The 24,772-nt window shown below is 39.6% G+C and overlaps 1 protein-coding gene across 11 annotated transcripts in view; it reads left to right on the forward strand.

Moving 5' to 3' along the window:
• Positions 1 to 4,465: 4,465 nt before the first annotated feature.
• LOC134347072 (receptor-type tyrosine-protein phosphatase delta-like) overlaps positions 4,466 to 24,772 on the forward strand; it is a 2,469,925-nt gene continuing 2,449,618 nt past the window's right edge. For all 11 annotated transcript variants that reach the window (XM_063049175.1, XM_063049163.1, XM_063049170.1 and 8 more), the window contains exons 1-2: positions 4,466 to 4,645; positions 4,794 to 4,922. The gene's annotated coding sequence lies outside the window, so the exon portion shown is untranslated. The remainder of the gene's footprint in view (positions 4,646 to 4,793; positions 4,923 to 24,772) is intronic.

A 24,772-nucleotide genomic window follows, 5' to 3' on the forward strand; every position in this document is an offset into this window, starting at 1 on the left:
AACTCAGTATGTTGGGAAAATTTCACGGGGAATTTGTTCTGAGGATCTTATTCTTCATTTCCAATTTTTTTTTTAAATCTTGTTCCAAAGAATATCTGGAAACATGACCTGGATGCAATGAGGAAGGCACCAAAATGGAGGCGGGGGGAGCAGGGAGACTAATCATGTGCAATGTTGGATCAAGTCCCTCTAAGATTTCCCAAATCAGTTTGTGGATTACTGTTAGTGGATATGTGACAGAATGATAACAGTGAAGTCCAGCAGGCATGGCAGAGGTGTCAAATATATATTTCATGTAAAATTCAATAATTTCAGATAATCAGCCTTCCCTACTTGTTACATCACTAACCAGTTCTGTTGGAAGGTCACCCATCTGTAACATTAACTCAGTTCCTCTCTCACAGTTGCTGCCTGAACTGCAGGATATTTTGTTTCAATTTCCAGCAGCTACAATGTTCTGCATTTCACAATTCCAGTATATTATTTTGTTTTCTTTTTTTCACTCTCTCTGACTTTCTATTATGTTGATAGTGTAAGATGCACTTTCTCCTGTACATTGTCTCTACCCTATCACAGACATTCCTGTATGCTCTCCAGCCCTCTCCCTCTCTGTATCTTAACATATAGCTACTGGTTTTCTCACATTTTCCAAGTTAACACTGTTGCACTTTCCTCAGGTGCTACCTGACCTGCTTAGTACTCCAGCAATTTCTGCTTTTTGCTTATATTTTTGTCTATATTCCAGAGGAAATGGTCGAGGTAGGTACAATAACAACTTTTAAAAGATAGGTGGTCAGATACATGAATGGGAATGGATATGGGCCAATGGTCCTGCTTCCATTCTGCATGTGTCCATGTTGCATGTGGTTACATTCAGCTGGCTGAGTGGCAGTTGTCTGCTTGTAAACCCTTTGTGAACAGGTATATCACACTTTTTTTGCTGACAATGACCAGGCAACATCTGGAGTGTTGCTGCTTCCGTACATCGTTGCTCAACTCTGCTCTCGTGCTGACCCTGACAGCTTGGCATCTGAGTTATCTAGAGACTGGACTGAGCATTATAGTGTAATGGTTCAGAATTTTAGTCATGCCTTCCTTCATAGCCAGCATTTCCCGCAAGAGCCATGATCATAACAGTAAACTGAATGATGTGACAGCATCACTGTATTCTATCCCTTCTCCATGTTGATGAAAATTGTCTCAGAAAATCCTGAACCATCCCTCCCAACAGAAAAGCAATGTCAAGCAACATCCACTATCAATCTTTATATGAAGATATTCATCGACCACACTAAATATTCACCTCTACCTCCAGCACACAATGAGTGTAACCTACCATCTCGAAAATAAACTGTAGTTACTTCCTTTGGCTATGTCCACAGCACCTCTCAACATGAGAGCTCCATCACCAAGAAGGATGAGGATATCAAGCATCAGAACACAACCATCTGCAAGTTCCCCTTGGGCCTGATTTGGAAATATATTGCTGTCCTTCATCATTGCTTTGTCTAAGTCCCTGCACTTGCACCCCAACAGCTTCGTGGGAGTCCCTTCATCAGAAGGACACCAATGGCTCTAAAAGGCAAATGAACAGGCAGGGAATAGAGACATATGAACCACATGCAGGCAGATATGATTAGTTTAGACTGGTATCATAGTCAGTCCAAATATTATAGGCCGAAAGCTCTATTCTTTTGCTGTATTCCAATTTCCTACCACCTTCTCAAGAGAAATAAGGATGAGTAATTAAAAACTGACCATGTCAGCAATGTCATGATCCTGAAAAATTAATTAAAAGAAAAATCATAATGAAAATAAAATACCCATTGTCATGCTTTGCCTCCCTTTGTTATGATATAATTTTAATTTTTGATACTATCCTCTCAGGGTATCAACTGGTCACTGCTCCGCTTTTGGTGCATGAAGGATTTAATATATTCATTTTTAGGCATTTCCTCGGTAGTGTTCACTCTTCCTCTTCTCCAAGTGTTGATTTACCCCATTTGTGGAGTACTCTGCTGTCCATAAATTGCACAACTCTAAGCCCTTCATGTAATTCTTGCCATATTCAGAGGTCCCACTAGTCTGCAAAATTTTCCCTAATATTCCTAAGCAACACCTGACCCTCCTTCTTTCCTCACTGTCTCAGACCAAATTATTACAATGGTATTTATTCTCATTTTTTTTCTGCTGCAGAATTAGCCCATGTATTATGAGTTCTGATAAAGTGTCTTTGACTTGAAACATACACCGCTTCTCTTTCCACCTATTTTGTCAGGATTGTTGAGTGCTTCCAGTATTTCTGTTTTAGTTTCAGACATACAGCATCTGTAGATTTTTTTTGTGTATGCAGGCCATTCATTCTCACCATGAGTTTTGTTGGCCTTCCTTAAGGCTCTTGACAACCATCGCCTCCATCAAGACACTGAAATATTTCAAGCCCTGGACTTGTCTTTTCCTCCTAATCACCATATAATTCTGCACCACACCCACCACCATGTAGCCTGAGGTTCAACAGTGGGTAGTAAATAGTCTGGACAGCAACACCCAAATGACAGGAGTGAATAAAAGTACAACATTCAAGCTTTTGCCCTGTTTTCTATTCCCAAAATGCCATACATATCATTTGGGAAAACCTAGCCCAGACAATTTCTTACTCATTATTTTCTCTAAGTGGTACATGTACATCTTGAATGAAATCCTTGTTAGTCCATCCTTATGGTCTACGTTGGTATACGTTGACTTCCATCTTGACATTTACAAAGGAACAGGAGAGGGAACCTTACTGATCTTCCTGCAGAGGAGCCGATATAGCTTGGTTTGCCTATCTGGGCCTTTGAAAGAGCTATCCAAGTATAAAAGAGAGGACTGAAATGTCAAACGTGTGTACAATTAAGTCAAAAAATAGCTCAAAAAATAAAGAGATATTAGATTTTTGTTCTGTCAGGACATTCTGAAAGAAGACCATACATACTCCCCACCCCCTCATAAGATTTATTTTCTCATTCACAACTTGGTTGTGTATTCTTCAAAAAGTCGGATCACTAGAAGTTTCAAAATGTGATTGGTCATGAAGGTCACTCAATCTTAGGTGCAATCCTGCTAAATGGAACCAGATTTGTTTTGAGGAAAAGAAGGCTTCCAAATGTAATCATTTATTGTGGTCTGTGAAGCACAGTTGTCCAGCAACATAGAGTGAGCTGCAATTATCTGTTGTTGTCATACACTTTCTGTTTTCTGAAGAAGGACCATATGGTGTCTACCTGTAGGTTTTACTCCTTGTATGATTGGAAGTCACTGGGGTAGTGAATTGGATGCGTTACAATTTGTTTGGAAAGTTTATTTTTAACTTCTTTTGGCACCAATTGCAGTCTACATTAAGGACATTTGATTTGGTTGGACTAAACGTCCCTTCATTAACAGTGGTGTGAAAGGACCCTATCCCATTTTCTTTCACATAGCTGAGTAGAACCCAAGTAGTGAGCAACCAAGATAAGGCCCAGAAGCCTTGTTGTTCATACTTTACATTTATCAACTTGCAATCCTGCGATTTGAATGCCTACCTTAATTTTTAAAACATTAGCATGTTTGAAGCTGTCTAACTAATGGATCATATCATGAGATACTTTGCTCTACTCAAAAGTGGGCTAATAGCAGCAAGAGGGCTGTTTAGTTGTACATGTCCTTCTGTATTGTACTTGTACTTTATGATTAATCATTAGTTTACATCACAGTATTGTTCCCTTTTCTCCTGCTAGTTCACACAAAGGAAAGCAAACATACATATTGTCCCTAAATCTGACTGTGAAAAAAATAATCTCCTGACCTATGCACAATTGTAATCTTTTGTTTCCCTACCTGAATACAATAAAGGTCTATGAAGGCCAAGTCATTGGTGTATCTAAGGCAGAGATCCATAGATTATTGATCGGTAAAGGAGTTAAGGAGCGAAAACAAGAGGATTGTAAGATTCACATTGTGAGTGGAAGGGCCCGTTCATGTGCTGTACTGTTTAATGATCTAACAGGGTTGAACAAATATCAACTATGATTGACTAATGGAGCAAACTCGATTGGCCGAAGGAACTATTTCTGCTCCTATATTAATGGGTAATCTTCCTTTGCCCTGCCTATATACTATTATAATCTCCCTTCACCTTGCCTGTATAAAATTATATATCTTTTCTTTAGACCTTTTCATAAATACTTTTAAGAAAAGAATCCCTCACGTAAAACTTTTTTATTGAAAAGTTATTGATCTTTTTATGGTGGAAATTTGTGGCCAATGCCCGGTGTCGAACATTGCCAATTAAGCAGCGACGGACCGCAAGGTGATGCGCGTTTCTTGTCCCTTTACTGGAAGCCATCAAGCGGCTCGCTCAAGAAATGCAGGTAGAGACAGAAATGTGTGCATGTGCAGCAGCGCTCGCCCATACCCACTTTGTCCTGATACCGTGTTGCCGAGTTTGAGAAGCAGCGGCAACACACACTCTCTCTCTCTCTCTTAGTCAGTCGTTTAATGAGTTGCACGGTGTCGGGCTTCTTCTGGTCTCTCTCGATCTCACGCCTCCCAAGCTTCTCTCTATCGCTCTCTCTCCCTGTGAGAGAGACACGGTCTTAAAGGAAAGCGCTCTCGTAACGCGCAGGTACAGCTCCGGACTGACGTACAGCTGTCCGCCAGAATTACATTCTTCACCTCAGTTTTTTTCTTTTCCCCCAAAAATAATACTTTCGGCACCGAGGGGTGATTGATGTTTCTTTTTATTTTTTTTGTTTTATATCTTTTATTTGCAGCTCGAACGAGGCCTGTATTCGGAATTGAAAACACACTTCATTTTCTGACTGAAGAAAACAGAAAAAAATAAGAGAAATCCTTGTGGTGTTTTGTTTTTCCAAGTGGGGCGATTTTATTGACTGACCACAGTAAGTGCTGAGCTTTCTAATACTACCCATAAAGTCGCTGGCAGGTTTGTTCTGTGGCGTGATATTGTCTTCATTTCTCTCTCCTGTTTTTGTGTGTGTAGGACAGGAGGCAATGCTATTGATATCGCATGACATTTATTTCAGGTGTGGTTTGAATCTGTTTTCTTTTCTCCTCCGTTTCATAATTTCAACAAACTTAATCGCCGGAGGACTTTCGAGATTGTTGGCGTTTTGGTCAAATGATTGCAGACAAAACTTGTCCTATTTTTTTAAATCAAAATGCACTAGACGGCGGGAAAGAAGTTTTTTTTTTGTTGCCGCTGCTGTTTATGGATTTGTCCGGATTGGATGTGTTAGTCGGTTGTATATTTTAATACTACAACTTTATGGATGACAACACGCCCAGGAGGCGTAGAGAGCTGAGTTGCAAGTAAAAGATCCACCTGGAAGATTGATTATGTCCCATTAAAAGACTGCAATGATTCCTGAAGAAGAAAGAAATAAGGCTTAACCTAAGACTTAACGGTTCGTTTTATTTCAATTGTACATTGTAACTGAGATTGATCCGTTGTTTTCAGAGCAGTGTTCGTTGTGAATTTTAATGTGGTAATAATTTTGCTTTTGCCTAAGAACTTATAAGTTGTCTTTTGCTTCTAAACATAGTGGTGATATTGCTGAGTAAGACTGCCTCTTGGTTTGACTGCACCAGATCAGTAAGACAGTAATGCGTGGAAGATGAAAGGAGCACCGTTTCAGTACGCTGCCGTGCCGTGGCGGCTGCTGTTCCGGGGTTGAATTAGTACAGGTTTCCAAAGCCTGGCACTCACTTTTGTTGGCATCAGGTTTCTTCGAGATGCCTTCGCCAACATTTCACACCCAGTTGTTACCGAGTTCACCTTCTCTCTCCCGTAACTTTTATGTTTGCCGTGGGCTTTCGGAAAGCGAAAATGCTTGAAAGAGTTCAGAACTCCGGGAGTGTAGTGTACGCAAATTGATCGCTGTGTGATATTTCCAAAGCTATATGATTGCTTTTGGGCGTCCACTGATGCTGAAGCTTGGAGTGCAGTGTGTTTTCTTCATAATATTTAAGTAGAACTTGAATGAAAACTGGATAACCGCGATACGTTGTACGGAGCATACGTTTTGTTGGTTTTCACATTGCGGGCGAGAGTGGAGATGGTTAAGAAGATCAGTAATGGCTGCTGGACGGGAGATGTTCTGTTAACTCTAGCGATATTCTTCTTAAACTAACGCAGTACCAAAAGATGTCCACGTCTGCTTCACCAAGAGTCACTTTGTGCAAAACAGATTTGATTTTTCTGTGAATTACGAGTCACATGCTTGCTGCTATTTCGGATCAATCTACAATGAATATCTTTCGATTTACCAACTTTTGTGTAAAGTTCACTCTAATGTTGAGTTTAATCAAAAGTGATCCAAAACATATTTGATTATAATCAGTGTGCCTATATGTAAAGTATAAACCCATAGAAGTAAGATTTTAGCAAATATTTGCTTGGATATGAAATTTTCCAAAGCAAGATATTTTTTATTTTTTTGACGTTAGAAATGGAATTCAGTTGATCAGCAGCAGGATTTAATAACATTTTAATTTGGTATAATGTTGAAGTTTTTAATGGGTTGTACAGGGTATAGGTTGGAGCTAATCTGTTTCATATTTTCATATATTTCAAAGTCGGCTGAAAATAATTTTCCTATTTTAGCACTGAACTACATCACGAAAGACATTTGAACTAGTTCAGTGCTTCTGATACCTCATTAGACAGAATAAATGTGACAAAGGTTTGTAACCTTGTACCTCTGTGCAGTTTCCTATCCTCAGGTAGGAATGACTAAGTGGTTCACTCCCAGTAGATTGGAAGTCATTCATTTTCATTAAGCTGTGAGTTGAAGAACTTCAGCAAACTGCTCAGAAAAGCTTTGCTATATATAAATGTCTCCTCTTTGCATCACTGTGAATCAGTACTTGGCTACAGGTTTTCATGGGAACAGGTGCATCTAAAAAAACTAAATCGGATGATACAACATATAGACTGGTAAAAGAAGCTTGTCCTTAAATTGGTATAATGGAACAATATAATCTTGCTGAAAGAAAATGTATAAAATTCTTACATTGCCTTAATACAGTCTGATTAAAAAAATCAATCAAGTACTTTTGTTTCTAACTGAAAATTCTTGGGAGATACTGTTAGGTTGTTATATGCTATAATGGGAAAATCAATGCACTAGGAAAATTAAATTTTACTGAAAGCCCTTTAGGCAAAGTGCAATGCAAAATATATTTTGTCTTCCCTCGAGGTTACACTGAGCAGACGAAAGATGGAATCTAGGTTAGCTGTCAGTGCAAAGGATGGCAAGAATCTAGGAAAAGATGGTTTACGGACTAAGCTTTTAAATATACAGTATTTCAGTAAAACTTAATATTAAGTGAACTGTTTAATCTGATAAAATAAAAAGGTCAAAATCCTTCTACCCTTTTAGACTGAGCTGCAGTCAAATTAACACACAGGTTTCATTCCTTTGTGCAGAGGAGATTTATCAGAATGAACACTGATTTGTCAGATTCATATAGAGCTGTGACATCTAAATCCACAGAGAGATGGTGAAAGAAGCTAAGGTAGAGTGGCTGTATGATTGATATTTTAAAAAGATTAAAGCTGCAAGCAAATTCTCATGTAGTGATATTGCAGACTTGTTTATTTTGCTTCTAGTATACAACATATCTTGTATGTACCATGATGTTCGCATTAACTGGAGGTGGTTTATAAAGTTACATAGTGTTATGTTCAAAGAACAGACACAATCTGATTTGGAGATTGCAGGATTATAATTCCAGTAAAGGAGGGAAAAACAATCACATTTCAGAGCATTTAGGAATGTACTTTTTGGCTAGTTTTAAGCAAATTGTTTGGCCATAATAAATTGTTTTTAAATCAAACTTCTTTTATAAAAGTGTATCTTTGTTTACCTTTAAAGGATTGTAATCAGATAAATAATTGGATGACCATCGCATCAATATTTATGACAATTGGAAGCGAGAGAGTTTCATTTTAATATTTTGTTAAAATTTACTTTAATTTAGAAGGCACTTTTCTTCAATTTCCTTTACTTTTTTGGAGGGTGTTCCAGAAAAATCAAGTTTTAAGGAGTAAAATTTTCACGTCAAAATTAATTGCATTAAGGATTCTTAAGCTTTAAACAGCAGTTAGAATAACTTCTAGAAAAAAGTTTCTGTGCCCTTTCAAAATTAGCAACTTTATATTTGCCTCAATAGTTAAAGAAATGGATGGCAATTGAGCTGCTGCTTCACTTTCACTGTATAATTTGTACTGAAAAATGAACCTTTTTAATGAGTAAATCAAGTCATATTACTATAGACTAACAAACACCTTTGATGTTCATGGGGAGTATTGGAGAAAATGCTGGGTTTGTTATATGCAGGGGGAAAGAAACGTAATCCAACACCAAATCAGCGCTGTGCAATTTTCATCTCCCCCAATATTTTAATTCTTGATCGTTTGCATTGGTTATTCTGCCCTTGCTGTTGACTTGATAGTGAGCATGAAACAAAAAATAACTGTTAAACTCTGTATTCTGATGTATTTAACTTATAGTTTTCTATCAGATAAAGATGTGACTCAATTTATTCATTTTGCCAAGTAAAGAGGTGACTACTGTTTGAACTGAATGACGTGGCATTAAAAGGATTTATCTCTATTATTTTCAGAACAAAAGCCAAAAGTTGTCTTCCAGAGGACTTAAACATGTGTTTTACTCCTTAGAGGGGGAGAAAAGGTTTAACATATAGAGAGTTACAGTGTTTTCCTTCCGTTAGGACTGCTTTGATTTTAACATTTTTTTTTCAGATTTGAACTTCTGGGTTTGTATTGGCATATACTACAGCTGTAAACTATTGAGACTTTATGGTTGTACAGCTCAATCATCTATTTTCAAGTTATATAGCAATAAAGCCTGGCTGCATGTATCAACTGAAGTGTTCTAGGATGTTGTTTTGTTTATAGCACGTTTACCAGAATAGCAAGATTGCTCTGTTGAGAATAGCTACTGGTGCATTGCCATCTGTGCATTTGGTGTTAAGCAAGTTGTATTGGTTGAATCAGTGTGACAATATATTTATCATTCTAACTAATTAACTGCGGCAGTGAGCTGTATATAGCACTATGGTATCGTGTGATTTTTTTTGTTTCTTTTAAGGTCAATAATATAAAAGAGGAATTACTGTAAAATAGTGTATGAACTGTAAAAATCATGTCATTGCCTGTCTATATCATTAAATTAAAAATATATAGTTTAGGTTGAGTTATTACTTGGAGCACAGCACTCAGGCTGACTCTTTAGCACTCACAAGAGCTTGAATGTTCTTTTAATGAACTGAGTAGTCAATCATTATATCCATTCAGTAATACCACTAAGCCACTTACTAAGCTCCTAAGGACACAACCTACAAACTGGAATCCTGGAAAGCTTTGCTAATGTGAAATGTAGGACACATGCTTCAGTGCTTTTGATTCTGATTGGCTCAACTGTGCTACATGATTCAAAAGTGTTACTGCTTGAAGTTTTGCATGGTATTGCTTGAAACATGAAATTGATGTCTCTCCCACATTGGTGATGTTCTTAGCTCAGGGCATCTGGAAGATTCTTAATTATTTCACACTTCTGGGCAAAATGCTTTATTACATTTGATTGGAAGAGATAGTACATGTAATTTAGTGTAAAGCAATAATCATAGTTTTACTTGCCCTTCTGAAATCTGCTGTCAGCTGAAACCACTGTGATGTAAAAGATGATGTAAATTTTGCAGCTTACTCACTGACGGAGTGAAATACAATAAATTATTCTGCATGGCCTATCACTTAGTATAGCTGCACATGAACCATTGCGACAGTACTGAGGTCAAAAACAGACTTTTGAAGTTCATGTCTTAATATTTTGCACCCATATATGCAAGCACAACTTTATAAATAAAGATCACTTCAGAATTTCATAGATTGCATTTTTTTTAAAAATCCAGTTTTTGCAAATGCGCACTCCATTGTGGATAGATATTTTTCAAACAGAACTAAATGGAGCTATGGTAGCGAAACAGGTTATTTGGTCCAGCTGATTTTTTTTTTCCAACTGAATAAAATGCAATACAAAGCCTAGCCTTCTTCGTTCCCATACACCTTTATATCATTCAGATCTCCAATTTAACCATTGTAGTCACATGGTTATTGCTTCAATCAGCATTCAGAAGAAAACAATTATGTTTAATTAATGTTTTTCATGTGGATGCTGCTTATCTGATGTTATGTGCCTGTGATGCTGCTGCAAGTAACTTTTCCTTGCATCTGTGTCTACATGTATTTCTGCATTATGATAATAAACTGAACTTTAAATGTACCTCCAACTTAAATTTGTTTCCTTAAGGCTGGTTACATCTAATTGGTGACACTTCACATAAACACCACTGATGTTGTACAATCTTTTGCGGACTATGATTATGAACCACCATTGCCAAGAGAAATTGAGTAACAAATGTCAGCTGGTTTCGGCCATGTTGATTTGTCTGAATTTGTACTTGATCAACCTGTACACATCAGTTATTTATGCAATTGGAAGTTATGCTGTCATATTCTGTTACAACTTCATGTGAAGTTACTTTGATTTCTAGCAATGGCAACTTTAAAGATTAATACTACAGTAGTTTTTGTAGAACAAGAATTACTTTTGGGAAAGTAACAGCATTTACACTAGAAATAGCCTTAAGCTATTTGCTTTTTCAAATTATTTTTTGAAAATGTTATTATCCTTTTGGAATTAACTTAAAAGTGAAAACAACACTAAATGTTTATTATTGGTAGGGTCAACTGAGGTTTTAAATGAATTAAAATTTAAAAATTGCCACATTTGGAAGGATTTAGAGACAGCAGGAGCAGTAAACTTCAGCTGATCACATCTGAAAGTGGTTTTACTTTCTTCTCCTTGTCAAAATTTCACTTTTGAGCATTTTGACTTCTATGTTGTGCCTTAATGACTTTTTTTGTGGGGCTTCCTTTGCTCTGGAACACTGTTGTCAGACAGTTAAAACAGCAGACTGCCCTTTGGTTTATTAAGGATTTAGGAACAAGAGAAAGAGTGCCTCTTAACTAATTAGTTTAAAGAATCCTAACAGAAATGTTGAATTCTTGAACTCGAAACCTACAGAAATAAAGCATTATATCCCTTTTCAAAATTTCAGATATATGTAATATACTTTTTGTTTAGACTGGAAAAGTTAACTAAATCAAAATTCTATTTATCCACAACCAGCTTCTGTAAACTATAATATGGTTATAGATTATTTTGTGCAGTGATTGTTTGTGCTGATGGATACATACTAGCCTTACGGTTGGCAATAATGACCCTGCACTTTTCAAAATTGTGTCATGGGATGTTTTATGTTCATCCAGATGAACAGATGGAACTTTGGTTTTAGGGAGTGTTGTGCTTCATTAGTAATATGCTGAAGTGCTCATGTCTCAGGAGTGGGACTTGAACCTACAACATTCTAACTGAACCACTATTAACTGGGCATACTGAATAAAAGGGCAGGGGAAATATAGTTTAAATATTTTATATCCCCCTCACTAAACTAATTACAATTATTTAGTCATTGAAAGAAATACTTTAAGTATTATTTTCAATGCTAGGAAGTGGTTTGCCATAGAATAAGATCAATGATTCCATTAAAATGCATTTCTATTCAAGAGGGTACACCTTAAGGTTCATTTGAGCTCAATGGATATCTGGTGGGTAAGTTGTGTAACTCAACAGCCTTCTGTGTTTCAATGCCAAAATGAGAAGGCACTTTATGAGTTCTAGAGGAACAGATAGGCTTGAACAGTGAATTTGGAAATGAATGTCTGACGCACACTCTGTTAACTGATTTCTGTAGGCTTTCTCCTTTCTATGGGCCATTACCTCCTTGCTGAGAGCTTTCTGATCTTTTTTTCCTCAAGTGCCAGTTCTGAATTGAGTATTTGGACAGTTGTGAACAGATGATATTTCTGTGAGTTTTTAGAGAAAACTTACCCTGGTCCTCATAAAGTTTATATTGTTTAACTTTCATGTATATTTTAACCTCCAGAGAATTGTGATTGGCAATGGTACCAATTTTCTGTCTGTCATTTTCTCAGAAACACTTGAAACCAATTATTGTGCTTTTACCATTGCCATGATTAGCAAACTCATCAGAAAATGAAAATCATAACTATCATGTTTAGCAAAACATAGAAAAGAAGCGTAATTGAAGCATGGAAGATTAGACAAAAAGTTTAGGCTTGCTGGTGGCATTTCATTTAAAGCACACTATTGCACTGTCTCCAGCAACATGCAATCAGCTCATTCTTTCATCATCAGGCTGGCTCCCAGTGGAATGGCAAACAACTTTTTGACCATAAATGCGTGATCTCACCACTGAATTTCATTAGAGCTATGGGGTGGGTGTGGGTGGGCTGAGAAAACTGCTGTTGGTTGCTTAAGATGAGTATAGTGGAAATTTTGCAGAAAAGTGCTAGGAGAGAAGTAGGGCCTGGGCAACAAGTGCAAATCAGGTAAAGGAATGGAAGACAGGAATGTGAAACATTAAACAAACTATGAAGTCATTTGCACATCTAGATAGTATTTATTGAGAATTTGAAACAGCTGCTGTCAGTGATACTAGTGCATCATAAGGATAAAACCAAAATGACATTTCTTAACCATGTAACACAAACACACAAGATGCTGGAGGAATTCAGCATCCCAGGCAACATCTATGGAATCCTGATGAACGGTCTTGGCAGGAAACGTCAACTGTTTACTCTTTTTCCATAGACTCTGCCTGGCTAAGTTGCATATGTGTTGCACTGGATTTCCAGCACCTGCAGATTTTCTCATGTTTTGTGTTTCTAAACCATGTTGTTTTTAACTTTGTCACAAATTTTCTGATTTGAGTCAGAATAAGAAAATTACAAACATCAGACATCAAAATAACTTGATTTGTTGTATCCTGAATAAGGAGATTGAAATCAACTACTTGATCCTTTTTGCATGAATTTCATGCATTTAATTCTTTATGTTGGTTGGAAGGCTCAGGACATTTAATATGCATGACCAGTCTTCATCAAATAGTTTTTCTGCAGGAACAGAATGAACCTGAGGGCAATAAAGCATAGTCTCTCCCACAATAGAGTCACAACAAAAAATAATTATTTCTTTTTCAGTATTCAAATACTTTTGCTTACCATCTATCATTAGTTGTCTTTTTTGAGACCAAAATCAACATTGGGACTGGAAAAGCATCAATCCTTTTTGGAAGTTCAGAATCTAGAACAACTGAATGCTACAACTACATATAGTTGGCAGGCTTCACATCCTTCTCAATGAAAATAAATTATTGAAAACTTTGAACAAATTAGAAAATGTAACTATTGCTTGAAGATGCATTGCATGGCAAACAGTATGCCGAGGTGACAACACTGCTTGTCAAGTCTGGAATGTTTCCAATTCTCCAGCATAAATTCTGAGACAATGTTGCCCGAAATGGCTTGGATGTGTCATAGATTTGGCAGCGGTTGAAACACTAAAGATATCCAATATGGGAATACTCTCAATTACCAACAGACTATGCTTCAGGACTGAGGTTCAAAGAGCCAATGAGAGTATCCAGAATTGGCCATAGCATCTGGAAAAATATAAAGGTAGGCAGAGAGGCTGTCAGGATATGTAGAGGAGGCTTGACCCAAAAGCAGAGCAGCGGAGACAATTCGGCAGTTAACAATAGTTTTAATATTAGATCACATAATAACAAGCCACAAGGGGCCACAAAACAAAAGAGGACAAAAACTAAACAGGCAGCAAAATAAACTTTAGCCACGATTAGCGAAGGCTTGGAGGAACTGGTTGAGGCTCCCTTGTTTGATGAGTGAACAAGAACTATGCAGGAGAACTGTGGTTAAGCAGGCTGCAGGTTATGAGTTTGAAATGAGTGGCATGCGACTCCTGTTAGCTGGGCAGAAACTGGGGGCTGCCTGTATGTGTAGGCTTGACAGTAGCAGGTAGTGTTGAGAAAGCAGGAAGTCTGCACAAGATGAAAAAATAAGCTAGAGGCAGAAAATTATCAAATGGCTAAGGTTCAGCCAAAGATAAATGTGCCTAACAAACATTTATTTGTTGCAACCTTTAAAGAATTAAATTTCACAAGTTGTAGTGGAAAAGATGATAATTTGCAGAATTTTGCTTATAAGGCAAAAAAATGGATTTTTTTTTTACTTCTGACAAATGTCTGCTTAGGTAATAGAAGTACCAACAGACAGATAAAGATGAGAAGTTAAATTTCCTCTTGTGTTTTTCCTGTACCCCCTCATTTTTTCTCCTTAATTACATTAATTTAAATGTTTTGAAAATACTGTGAATTGAATGGACTGTTAGTGAGCTGTCCTGAGAACAGGAAGCAAGCAACATGCCCAAGTGAGTTGGTTACAATTTGTATTAATTAGGGTGTAAAGCTAACTTAAGATGCCTTGATTGCAACCTTGTTGCTATAACATGTTATTAATAATAGAGTATTGTCTTGCTCTGCAAATTTGCTCCATCTAAACATATTTTAGAACTTGTACTCTGACTGTAGAAACTGCCATAATCTCATATATTACTCTCTGTGAAGTTCTCTTCCAAAGGAACTGGCAACCACTTTATCACTCCTTTAGGCAGTGGATTCTGAACTTTTTTCTTTGCATTTCCCTTGTGCTTCAGCAGCCACTACCGAATGTGGTTCCCCTTGTTTATCCTGTTTAAACTGATCATGATCTTGTCTGCCCCTATCAAATCTCCCCTGTCAGTGATCTAAACAGGACAACAGAGTGGAGACAGTCCGTTTGACCCAATCATCCATGTTGAATGAGATGACCATCCAAACTAGTCCCATTTGTTTGTTTTTGACCCATGTGACTCAACCTTTCATGCCTTTGTACCTGTCCAAATGTCTTTTAAATGTTGTTGGTGTACCTGCTTCATCCATTTCCTCTGGCCATTCATTCCATTTATATAGCATGCAGTATACATAACATTTTTTATTAAATACAAAAACTGCCATCCTAAAACAACACCCTTGGTATATTACTACTTAATTGGTTAACTACAGCTGAATCCCTGATCCCAGAACCCCAGTAAATTTTTCTACTGTGGTATGAGCAGTGTAAGACTATAAGTCATTGAAGCAGAATTAGGCAATTTTAGCCCATTGAGTTTGCTCCATCATTTGATCATGGTTGATTTATTTTCTCTCTCAACCCCATTTCCATGTCTTCTCCCTGTAACTTTTGATGCCCTTACTAACCAGGAACCTTCTAACCTCCACTTTAATGACTAAACCTCCGCAGATGTGTGTGGCAAAGAATTCCACAGTTTCACCACGCTCCGGGGAAAGAAGTTCCTCCTCATCTGTCCGAAAGGGATATATTTCTATTCTAAGGTTGCGTCCTCTGGCTCTAGACTCTCTCGCATTTGAAAACTTGCTCACCAGGCCTTTCAATATTTGGTAGGTTTCAATAAGATCCGCCCCCCCCCCCATTTTTCTAAACTCCATGATTACAGGCCCAGAGCAATCAAATGCGCATCTTACAATAACTCTTTCACTCTCAGGACCATTATTGTAAACCTGCTCTGGACCCTCTCAGCATATCCATTCACAGAGATGGGGCCTAAAACTGCTCACAATTCTCCAAATCTGGCCTTATAACATCATAGCATTACATCCTTGCTTTTATAGTTTAGTTCTTTCAAAATCAATGCTAACTTTGATTTGCCTTTCTTATTACCAACACAATCGGCAAGTTAAATTTTAGGGAATCCTGTACTAGGACTCCGAAATTCCTTTCCATCTTCAATTTATGAATTTGCTCCCCATTTAGAAAACAGTCTACACCTTTATTCTTTCTACCAAAGTGTATGACTATACACTTCCCTACATTGTATTCCATCTGCCACTTCTTTGCCTATTCTTCTTATCTATCAAGGTTGTTCTGTGGACTACCTGCTTTCTCAACACTACCTGTTCCTGCACTTATTTTTATATTATCCACAAACCTGGCCACAAGGCCACCAATTCTATCACCCACATCATTAAGATATTTTGTGAAATGTAGCAGACTCAACACCGGCCCCTGTGGAGCACGATTAGTCACCAGCGGCTGATCAGAAAATGTCCCATTTATTCCCATGCTTTTTGACTTCTGCCAGTCATAAGAACATAAGAAATAGGAGCAGGAGTAGGCCATCCAGTTCATTGAGTCTGCTCCATTCAGTAAGACCATGGACTCGTCTCCACCTACCTGCCTTTTCCCCATAACCCTTAATTCCCCTACTATGCAAAAATCTGTCCAACATTGTCTTAAATATATTTACTAAAGTAGCCTCCAGTACTTCACTGGGCAGAGAATTCCACAGATTCAACGCTCTTTGGGAACAGCAGTTCCTCCTCATTTCTGTCCTAAATTTACTTCCTTGAATCTTGAGGCTAGGTCCCCTAGCCAATCTTACATCCATGCCAGTATCTTTCCATGGGCTCTTATCTTGTTTAGCAGCCTTTGTACAGTGCCTTTTCAAAGGCCTTCTGAAAATTTAAATAAACAGCATAGACTGACTCTCCTTTGTTCATCCTGCCTATTACGTCCTTAAAGAACTGCTAAAGGAAATCATTGAGCTTATCAAACTTGAGCTTATTTTATCGGTGCCTCCTTAATAACGGATTCTAGAATCTGGCTAACCACTGAAATCAGGCTAACTGGCCAATAATTTCCTCTCTTTTGCCTCCCTCCATTCTTAGAGTGGAGTGACATTTGCAATTTTCCAGTCCTCTGGAACCATTCCAAAACCTAGTTATTCTTGAAAGGTCATTACTAATGCCTCCACAATCTCTTCAGCTGCATCTTTCAAAACCCTGGGGCGTAGTCCATCTGGTCCAGGTGATTTATCTACCTTCAAACCTTTAAGCTTTCCAAGTGCCTCTTCCCTAGTAATAGTGACTACAATCACTTCTACCAGACACACTTGAATTTCTTGCATATTTCCGGTGTCTTCCATAGTGAAGACTGATGCATAATACTCATTCAGTTTATCTGCCAATTACTAACTCTCCATCGTCATTTACTAGTGATCCGATGTCCATTCTTGTCTCTCTCTTCTTTATCTAAAAAAAATTGCGATATCTTTTATATTATTGGCTAGTTTACCTTTACATTTCATCTTTTCTCTCTTTATTACTTTTTAGCTGCCCTCTGTTGCTTTTTAAAAGCTTCCCAATCCTCTAACTTCCCATTTATTTTTGCTATATTGTATGCTCTCTCTTGCTTTTATGCTGTCTTTGAATTCCCTTGTCAACCACAGTTGCCTTCTCCTCCCTTTAGAATGCTTCTTCTTTGGATAAAGTAATCCTGTGACTTCAAATTGTACCTTTGCAGTTTCTTAACTCTACTCACAAGGATCATACATCTTCTGATTGTATGTCACTTCGTTCTAAGGATGTGATTTCATTTTTTTTAGCAACAGACCCACTCCTGCTCCTCCACACACCCGCCTGTCTTTTTGATAGGATATGTATCCTTGAATGTTTAACTCACAGCTGTGATCTTATTTCAACTGTGACTCAGTGATGCCCACAATTTAATACCAGCCAATTTTTGTCTGCACTATAAGTTCATCTACCTTATTCATATACCACATGCAAGTATAACACCTTCAGTCCTGAATTAAACACCCTTCTAAATTTTGCCTCTAAGTTGCCTGAAGTTAAATCCTTATCCCTTCCTAAACTTTTTTTTTGTTGTATTCTTTATTCTGGAGACATATAGACACTAGACACTACAATACTACAGCACATTACAGGCCCTTTGGCCCTCGATGTTGTGCCGACCCATATATTCCTTTTAAAAAAAAGTACTAAACCCACACTACCCCATAATCCTCTATTTTTCTTGCATCCATGTGCCTGTCCAGGAGGCTCTTAAATACCCCTAATATTTTAGCCTCCACCACCATCCCTGCCAAGTCATTCCAGGAACCCACAACCTTCTGTTTTTTTAAAAAAAACACTTAACCCTGATGTCTCCCCTAAACTTCCCCCCCTTAACTTTGTATATATGCTCTCTGGTATTTGCTGTTCGTGCCCTGGGAAACAGGTACTGGCTATCCACCATATCTATGCCTCTCCTAATCTTGTAGGCCTCTATCAAGTCCCCTCTCATCCTTCTACACTCCAAAGAGAAAAGTCCCAGCTCTGCTGACCTTGCCTCATAAGACTTGTTTTCCACCAGGCAACAGCCTGGTAAATCTCCTCTACACCTTCTCCTTAGCTTCCACATCCTTCCTAATGAGGTGACCAGAACTGAACACAGTACTCTAAGTGTGGTCTCACCAGAGATTTGTAGAGTTGCAACATGACCTATCTACTCTTGAACCCAATCCCCCTATTAATGAAGCCTAGCATCCCATAGGCCTTCTTAACTATCCTATCAACCTATGTAGCGACCTTGAGGGATGTATGGATTTGAACCCCAAGGTCCCTCTGTTCATCCACATTCTTAAGTAACCGACCATTAACCCTGTACTCAGCCTTCTGGTTTGTCCTTCCAAAATGCATCACCTCACACTTATCTGGATTGAACTCCATCTGTCACTTTTCTGAAACTCTGCATCCTGTCTATGTCCTCTTGTAACCTTCAACAACCTACAGCTCCATCCACAACTCCTCCAGTCTTTGTGTTGTCCACAAACTTACACACCCATCCTTCCGCCTCTTCATCCAGGGCATTTATAAAACCGACCTCCAGGCAAAATACTTCCCTTAACTATTACCATTTGCTTTCTTCCTTTAAGCCAATTTTTTATCCAAACAGTGAAGGTTCCACTGATCCCATGCCTCATGGCTTTCTGGATGAGTCTTTTGTGGGGGACCTTGTCAAATGCCTTGCTAAAATTCATGTAGACTACATCTACCGCCCTACCCTCATCAATTTCTTTTGTTACCTCATCAAAAAAACTCAGGCTCATGAGGCACGACCTTCCCTTCTCAAAGCCATGTTGACTATCCTTGAGTAGACTGTACTTCTCCAAGAGCTCGTAGATCCTATTCTTAAGAATCCTTTCCAATAGTTTGCAGACCACCGATGTAAGGCTCACTGGTCTATAGTTCCCAGGATTCTCCTTATTATGTTTTTTGTACAAGGGAACTACATTTCCCATTCTCCAATGCTCCGGCACCTCCCCTGCAGCCAAAGAGGATTCAAAGATCATAGCTACTGCTCCAGCGATCTCTTCTCTCACGTCCCACAGCAACTTGGGGTGTATCACGTTTGGCCCTGGGGATTTATCAAACTTGATGTTTTTAAGAAGATCTAACACTTCATCTTCCTTAATCTCCACATTGTCCAGCACACAGGCCTGTTCTTACAGTCATAGTCATACTTTATTGATCCCGGAGGAAATTGGTTTTCGTTACATTTGCACCATAAATAATAAATAGTAATAGAACCATAAATAGTTAAATAATAGTATGTAAATTATGCCAGTAAATTATGAAATAAGTCCAGGACCAGTCTATTGGCTAGGGTGTCTGACCCTCCAAGGGAGGAGTTGTAAAGTTTGATGGCCACAGGCAGGAATGACTTCCTATGATGCTCTGTGCTGCATCTTGGTGGAATGAGTCTCTGGCTGAATGTATTCCTGTGCCCACCCAGTACATTATGTAGTGGATGGGAGACATTGACTAAGATGGCATGCAACTTAGACAGCATCCTCTTTTCAGACACCACCGTGAGAGAGTCCAGTTCTATCCCCACAACATCACTGGCCTTACGAATGAGTTTGTTGATTCTGTTGGTGTCTGCTACCCTCAGCCTGCTGCCCCAGCACACAACAGCAAACATGATAGCAGTGGCCACCACAGACTGGTAGAACATCCTCATCATCGTCCGGCAGATGTTAAAGGACCTCAGTCCCCTCAAGAAATAGAGACGGCTCTGACCCTTCTTGTAGACAGGCTCAGTGTTCTTTGACCAGTCCAGTTTATTGTCAATTCGTATCCCCAGGTATTTGTAATCCTCCACCATGTCCACACTGACCCCCTGGATGGAAACAGGGTTCACCGGTACCTTAGCTCTCCTCAGGTCTACCACCAGCTCCTTAGTCTTTTCCACATTAAGCTGCAGATAATTCTGCTCACACCATGTGACGAAGTTTCCTACCATAGCCCTGTACTCAGCCTCATCTCCCTTGCTGATGCATCCAACTATGGCAGAGTCATCCGAAAACTTCTGAAGATTCGACCTCACCTTGATCAAGGTCCTTTTCACTTGCGAATACTGAAGCAAAGTATTTATCAAGGACCTCCCTAACTTCCTCCACCTCCAGGCACATGTTGCCTCCTTTATCCTTCATTCTTGTCATCCTTCTGTTCTTCACATATGCATAGAACACCTTGGGGTTCGCCTTAATCCTACATGCCAAGGCCTTCTCATGCCCCCTTCGAGCTCTCCTAAGTCCTTTCTTAAGCTCCTTCCTGGCTACTCTATATTTCTCATGAGCCCCTCCTGCTTCCTGCTTCTTATATCTAACATATGCTTCCTTCTTCCTCTTGACGAGTTGCCTCACGTTTCGTCAGCCACAGTTCCCTTTTCCTAGCAACACACTTTGATGTGTGTTGCTTGAATTTCCAGCATCTGCAGATTTCCTCGTGTTCCCTTTTCCTACCATTTTTTTCCTTGTCTCAGTGGGACAACCTATCCTGAACCCAGCACAAGTGGTCCCTAAACTTCCTCCACATTACTTCTGTGCTTTTACCCTTAAGCATCTGTTTCCAATTTACTCTCGCTAGTTCCTGACTCATCCCTTCATAGTTGGCCCTTCCCCAGTTAGACACTTTCCCATTTTGTCTGTTTTTATCCTTTTCCATAGCTATGCTGAAGCTAAGGGAGTTGTGGTCACCAAAATGCACCCCCACCAAGAAGTCTGCAACCTGACCAGGTTCATTACCCAGAACTTGATCCAGTATGGCCTCTCCTCTCATCGGCCGGTCCACATACTGTGTCAGGAATCCTTCTTGAACACACCTGACAAATTCAGCCCCATCTATCCACCTTGCAGTCAGGAGGTGCCAGTCAATATGAGGGAAGTTGAAATCACCCATAACTACACTCTGTATTTCCTGCACCATTCTAAAATCTGCCTGCTTATCTGCTCCTTGGTGTCCCGAGGGCTGTCTGGGGGACTATAGACTACTCCCAGCACAGTGATTGATCCCTTCCTATTTCTGACTTCCACCCACACCGACTCGATGGACACTCCCTCTGCAGCGTCCTCGCTTTCTATAGCCGTGATACTATCCCTGACCAGTAATGCTACCACCCCCCCCCACCTTTTCTACCTCCCATCCTATTCCTTTTAAAACATCTAATCCCCAGTACCTGCATCAGCCAATCCTGCCCTTCCTCCAGCCAAGTTTCAGTAGTGGCCACAATATCGTAGTTCCACATACTGATCCATTCTCCAAGTTCATCCCCTTTATTCCTAATACTCCTAGCATTGAAATAGACACATTTCAACTCCTCTAACTGGCTACATTTATGTTTTGTCCCCTGCCTTCCTTACCAACTCAGAACACATAGCATCATGCCCTTGTCCTTCTACCCTAATCTCTGCACTCACATTCTGAGTCCCACCCCACTGCTAAACTAGTTTAAACCCTCCCCAACAGCTCTAGCAAACCTGCCCGTCAGGATATTGGTCCCTTTCCAGTTCAGGTGCAGCCCGTCCTTTTTGTACAGGTCAGACCTTCCCCAGAAGAGATCCCAATGATCCAGAAATCTGAACCCCTGCCCCCTGCACCAACTCTTCAGCCACATATTCATCTGCCATAGCTTCCTGTTCCTACGCTCTCTGTCTCGTGGCACAGGCAGCAATACCACCCTTGAGGTCCTGCTTTTTAACTTCTTTCCTAACTCACTATATTCCTCCTTCAGGACCTCATCTCTACTCCTATCTATGTCATTGGTCTGCACGTGGACCATGACATCTGGCTGCTCACCCTCTCTCCTGAGAATACCGAGATATCGCGGTCCCTGGCCCCAGGGAGGCAATAGACCATCCGGGATTCTCGATCTCTCCCACAGAACCTCTTATCTGTCCCCCTAACTATCAAATCCCCTATCACTACTGCTCTCCTCTTTTCCCTCCTTCCTTTCTGGGCTGAGGGTCCAGTCTCGGTGCCAGAGACGTGACCACTACAACTTGTCCCTGGTAGGTTGTCCCTACCAACAATCTCCAAAACAGTATACTTACTGTTGATGGGAATGACCACAGGGGTGCTCTGCTCTTTCCGTCTATTCCCCTTCCCTCTCCTGACATCGCTAGCCTCTTCTGCAATTCTCCTTCCCTTTTCCTTTATCCATACTTCTACAAGCTGTGGAAACCCACCCCCACCATATTATTTAATTTAAAGCCTTATCTACAGCCCTAGCTATATGATTCACCTGTGCCTTGGTCCCAGCATGGTTCAGGTAGAGCCCGTTCCTTCAGAGTAGATCTCTCCTTCCTTAATACTGGTGCTAATGTCCCACAAATTCAAACCCATTTCTTCCCCATTAAGCCATGAGCCACGCATTAAACTCTCTGATCTTATTAATCCTGTGCCAGTTTTCATGTGGCTCAGGTAACAATTAAAAGATTATTACATTTTTGTGAATGCTTTTTAATTTGGTTCCTATCAGCACACATTCTGTCAGCAGAACTGCATGGATTTAAGATAACTTACTATTCTGTTTTTGTACTCAATGCCTTTATGAATCATAGGATGCAAGCATTTCTGTACTGGTATAACCAATTCCTCCTATTGTTCTCCATTATATCATGCACATTTTGTTACATGTAGAATGCCACCAGCCCATTGAAGTATGCCAGCCCTCAAAGCATCCTCATTAGTCCATCATCCCCACTTATTTTGCTGTCACACTTTCCCTCTTATACATCAACTCTGACACAGTTCCCATGATGTTTTACTACTCATTACATCTGGCTCAGTTTACAGTAGATAGAATATCTTTGGGATGCAGGAGGAAATTGAAGCACCTAGCAGAAATGTATACCAGACTGCATACTGAGGTCAGGACTGACACTGGTTTGCTGGGTAATGCAACAGAAACACTAACTATAATGCTGCCTTTAGTAATTTGCTGTTCAGTTCAAATTACTTATCGTCCTTGTCCTGAAAGTATATCAGTTCACATTTTTCTGCATTAAATTTCATGTCCTCTGCTCACCCTGCCAGCTATTATATATATTGTCTTTCAATCTTTAAGTATCCACCTCACTGTTTACCATTTTTTCCCTGCTTTGTCATCTGCAGATGTAAAAATTTAATCTCTGCATCCATGTCCAAATTAGTTTAATAGTGTATCAAAAAAAGCCCCAGCATTGGACCCTGCAGACATCGCTCTCTACCATCATTCAATTTAGATGGGTCATAAAACAACTATTTGCCATTTACTTACTGCCTTTCCACCACCAGTTTGCTAACCAAGCTGCAATTGACCCTATTGTTATCCAGACTTTTGTGTAGAGTACGTTCACCATTCCTTTCATTAACTCACTGTATTACCTCATCAAAAAAGGTATGTTTGCCTGCAGTTCATCTGTGTTGGCTCGCCTGTATCAACACAGTTTCTTCTCCACGATATCCATCATTCCATTGCAGTTAGCCATCTTTGATTTTTTTTTGACTTTGTACTTTTTTCTTGATGCTCTCCATTATTAATCTGAAGTATACCATCCAATGATTACTGATCCTCAAGGGCTTTTACATAGATTCTAGGTCCAACTTGTATCCCTGAACCAGATGAAACAGTATCTCCTTATTGGACAGGAAGCATAATCATCAAGGGAGTTGATGTACTTCAGAAACTTTTTTTATTTGTCCCCTATGAACATTGTTCTAGTCACTTTTTGCCATCTTAGTTTAGATACTACACAGGCACAGCAACCCTCTAAGGCAGCGGTCCCCAACCACCGGGCTGCGGACCGATACTGGGCCGCAGAGCATGGGCTACCGGGCCGCAAGAAAACGATATGTGTCAGCTGCACCTTTCCTCATTCCCTGTCACGCACTGTTGAACTTGAACATAGGGTTGCCAACTGTCCTGTATTTGCCGGGACATCCCGTATATTGGGCTAAATTGGTTTGTCCCGTATTTCCCCCGCTAAGGTAGAGCGTTCCTATTAAACCTTTCATGCCAAAATGGTGTAAAGCAAAGAAGCAATTACCATTAATTTATATGGGAAACATTTTTGAGCGTTCCCAGACCCAAAAAATAACCTACCAAATCGTACCAAATAACACATAAAACCGAAAATAAATAACACTAACATATAGTAAAAGCAAGAATTATATGATAAATACACAGCCTATATAAAGTAGAAATAATGTATGTACAGTATAGTCGGGAAGATGACGGCAAAACCAATTTGTGGGGGGGATATCGGCACATACGCGCATGCGCATATCACATGCACACGACACACATGCGCAGACAGGTGCCCGTGCAAGGCTTCATGGTCATGGTAGTCTTTCCTGGGGTAAAGTGTCCTAGGATTTGACTGCTACTTTTGTCCCTTATTTGCGAGTGAGGAAGTTGGCAACCCTAACTGTAAAAGATTTGCTGAGGTGAGTTTAACCCTACTTGAACACCCTCCCCCCCGCCCCCCCACCTGGGTCGGCTGGTCCATAAGAGGCCAGTCATCATTTGTAGAGAAGCAGA

The sequence above is a fragment of the Mobula hypostoma genome, chromosome 5, assembly GCF_963921235.1.
Source record: "Mobula hypostoma chromosome 5, sMobHyp1.1, whole genome shotgun sequence".
In the NCBI taxonomy this organism is placed as follows: domain Eukaryota; kingdom Metazoa; phylum Chordata; class Chondrichthyes; order Myliobatiformes; family Myliobatidae; genus Mobula; species Mobula hypostoma.